We start from the raw sequence: 3,532 nt of genomic DNA, 5'->3' as shown, positions 1-3,532 counted from the left end.
AACTTGAGCTGAACTTGAGCAGGAGGGGAAAGGTGAGACAGTAGATGACACTTCTCACCAGTTCATTACTCACTCATGAACCTGGGGAAGTGAGAAAGGTTGTGGGACTCTTCGAGTGTCAGGAAAAATGTCAGGCTGTCACGCTGGGAGGCTGCCTGATCCTGCACTGAAGGCTGGAGGGGATGACCTAAAGGAGGGAGTGATGGATCGAGAGAAGTGAGAAAGAAAAGAAAGGGGCCAGGAAGGTTCCTCCTAGAATAAAATAGATGAAACAGATGCTGGAGAACAGAGCAGGTGTGCCTGACCCCTGGTGGTGATCTCAGAACACTGCACCTCTCAGCCCAGAACTCCCCAAAGGCAATGGGGCAGAGGTAGGGTTCTCCCCACAGTCAAGATGCCCTGAAGGCAGCTCTCCACCTTAGAGCCCACCTGCTCAGGCCTGCTCTCATGCTCTTACAAAGTGGACCCTCTTTGAACCTCACAAACCATCTGAAGCTCTTCGACACCCTTGCTGGGCCTGGCACTGAGCAGGCATTCAAACAACACTGGAGGCAGGCAGGTCTGAACGAATGAACGGTGAATTCAGAATCTATAAGTCATCCAACTCCACTGATTTCAACCAATTTACCCTCTCTGCAGGGCACTCCAGGCCCCCCTGAGGTCCTGTCATCTGTGTCATCCTCCGGGAGCTGAGGACCTGGGCCTCCCACCTTCCACTTCATGGTGTAAGTTTGGGGGCGTAAGGTAGCTGCTCCCCACAAACTGGAAGCGCTTGGAGAGCAAGGGGAACCCACTGGACACATCTATGTCCCCACCTTGGCTGGAGTGGGGCATAGGGACACAACACAGGTATCCAGGACCTGCTGGCTGACTGGGTGTAGCCAACGCTCAGGGGGGAGGGGAGCGGACAGGAGATGGGGGACCGAGCTGGGGTTCATGTCTAGACCAGAATTCGGGGTCAGGAGCGGGAGGTGAGAAGTGGCGGTGCTGGGGAGAACAGCCCCATGAGCTGTCGGAAGCCGACCTTCAAGTTCTGGGCTTGGTTGCAATGGGTGAGGGCTGGAGTGCCACTTTTGGTGACGAACTGGAGTCAGTTGGGCACTTCCACCCTGAAGCTGAGAGGCTGAGGGCTGAGTTGCGGAAGCAGGTCCCAGCCTTGGGGGTGCAGCCGCCATTAGCTGAAATGGGGGTGGAGATGGGGATTCTGGTTTGCGTTTGGCTGGGAGCTGAGAGGGAAGCAGGTGGCACAGCCCGAGTGAGTAACCGCCTCCCCGGAGCAGCAAATCTTGCCGCCTCAGGAAGTCCCACAGACGTGCTGCACCCTGTCCCCCGCCCACGCCCACCCTCGCTCCGCCGCGGCGCGTGGCTCCCCAGCACCTTTGACCTCATCGCGGACGCCCACACCATCGCCCTCTCCCCGACAACCTCTCCTGCGTGTCCTCCCCATATTCCTTGCCCCACTGGCACCCGCTGCCTCTCCAACCCTAAGGCCCACAGACCCTTTAGAATCGAGGGAAGGCGCCCCATGCGCACCTCCGGGCTCTCTGGATCTGGGGAGGGGCTGTCCGGGAGTGGGGCGTGGCCCGGCAGGTTTGCGGAGTTGGGGGCGGCGTTGCCCTCTGCTGGGCAGATCCGGGAATTGCTTCGCCTCTGTCGCCGCGTCCTTCCACTGCCCGTTATCCCACCTGTTTTTGGACCTTCCTTGACTTCTCTGCCATCTCTCTCCTTTCCTTGACCTGACCCTTGCAGGACTCCGACTATGCAGATGTCGGTCCTGGATCCAGCTCTGTTACATTTTGTCCGAGGCAGAGTCATAGCCTCCCTGGGACTTGGCTTCCTTCCCTGTGAAATAGCAGTCATGAAGTCCAAACGTGGGACTGTGAAAGAAGACACTTTGTAAACTGAAAGCGAGCATCTGAAGATGAAGTGTGGTTGTTGTTAAAGCTAAGGCCGTCCTCTCCCGCCTTCTGGAAGGAGGGGCTTAGTTCATCCCTTGGGATCACCACATTTTGATGCATTGCTTTTCAGTCTTTTTAAAAAATGATATATATATATGGTCACATTTGCATTAAATATATTTATTATATATAGTATATTTTGGGCTTCCCTGGTGGCTCAGGGGGAAAGAATCCGTCTGCAATGAAGTACCCACAGGAGATGCAGGTTGGATCTCTGGGTGGGGAAGATTCCCTGGAGCAAGTCATGGCAACCCACTCCAGTATTCTTGCCTGGAAAATTCCATGGACAGAGGAGCCTGGAGGGCTGCAGTCCATAGGGTCACAAAGAGTCAAACATGACTGAAGTGACTTAGCATGCATGCACGCATACTGTATATTTATATAATAAACATATCAGTTCAGTTCAGTTCAGTTCAGTCACTCAGTCGTGTCCGACTCTTTGCGACCACATGAATCGCAGCACGCCAGGCCTCTCTGTCCATCACCAACTCCCGGAGTTTACCCAAACTCATGTCCATCGAGTTGGCAATGCAATCCACCCATCTCATCCTCTGTCGTCCCCTTCTCCTCCTGCCTCCAATCCCTCCCAGCATCAGAGTCTTTTCCAATGAGTCAACTCTTCGCATGAGGTGGCCAAAGTATTGGAGTTTCAGCTTCAACATCAGTCCATCCAATGAACACCCAGGACTGATCTCCTTTAGGATGGACTGGTTGGAGCTCCTTGCAGTCCAAGGGACTCTCAAGAGTCTTCTCCAACATCACAGTTCAAAAGCATCAATTCTTCTATCCTCAGCTTTCTTCACAGTCCAACTCTCATATCCATACATAACGACAGGAAAAACCATAGCCTTGACTAGACGGACCTTTGTTGGCAAAGTAATGTCTCTGCTTTTCAATATGCAATCTAGGTTGGTCATAACTTTTCTTCCAAGGAGTAAGCGTCTTTTAATTTCATGGCTGCAATCACCATCTGCAGTGATTTTGGAGCCCCTAAAAATAAAGTCTGACACTGTTTCCACTGTTTCCCCATCTATTTCCCATGAAGTGATGGGACCAGATGCCATGATCTTAGTTTTCTGTATATTGAGCTTTAAGCCAACTTTTTCACTCTCCTCTTTCACTTTCATCAAGAGGCTTTTTAGTTCCTCTTCACTTTCTGCCATAAAGGTGATGTCATCTGCATATCTGAAGTAATTGATATTTCTCCTGGCAATCTTGATTCCAGCTTGTGCTTCATCCAGCCCAGCATTTCTCATGATGTACTCTGCATATAAGTTAAATAAGTAGGGTGACAATATACAGCCTTGACGTACTCCTTTTCCTATTTGGAACCAGTCTGTTGTTCCATGTCCAGTTCTAACTGTTGCTTCCTGACCTGCATATAGGTTTCTCAAGAGGCGGGTCAGGTGGTCTGGTATTCCCATCTCTTTCAGAATTTTCCACAGTTTATTGTGATCCACACAGTCAAAGGCTTTGGCATAGTCAATAAAGCAGAAATAGATGTTTTTCTGGAACTCTCTTGCTTTTTCAATGATCCAGTGGATGTTGGCAATTTGATCTCTGGTTCCTCTGCC

This window comes from Bos taurus, chromosome 5, assembly GCF_002263795.3.
Source record: "Bos taurus isolate L1 Dominette 01449 registration number 42190680 breed Hereford chromosome 5, ARS-UCD2.0, whole genome shotgun sequence".
Taxonomy (NCBI): Eukaryota; Metazoa; Chordata; class Mammalia; order Artiodactyla; family Bovidae; genus Bos; species Bos taurus.
This window is presented reverse-complemented; position numbering follows the sequence as displayed.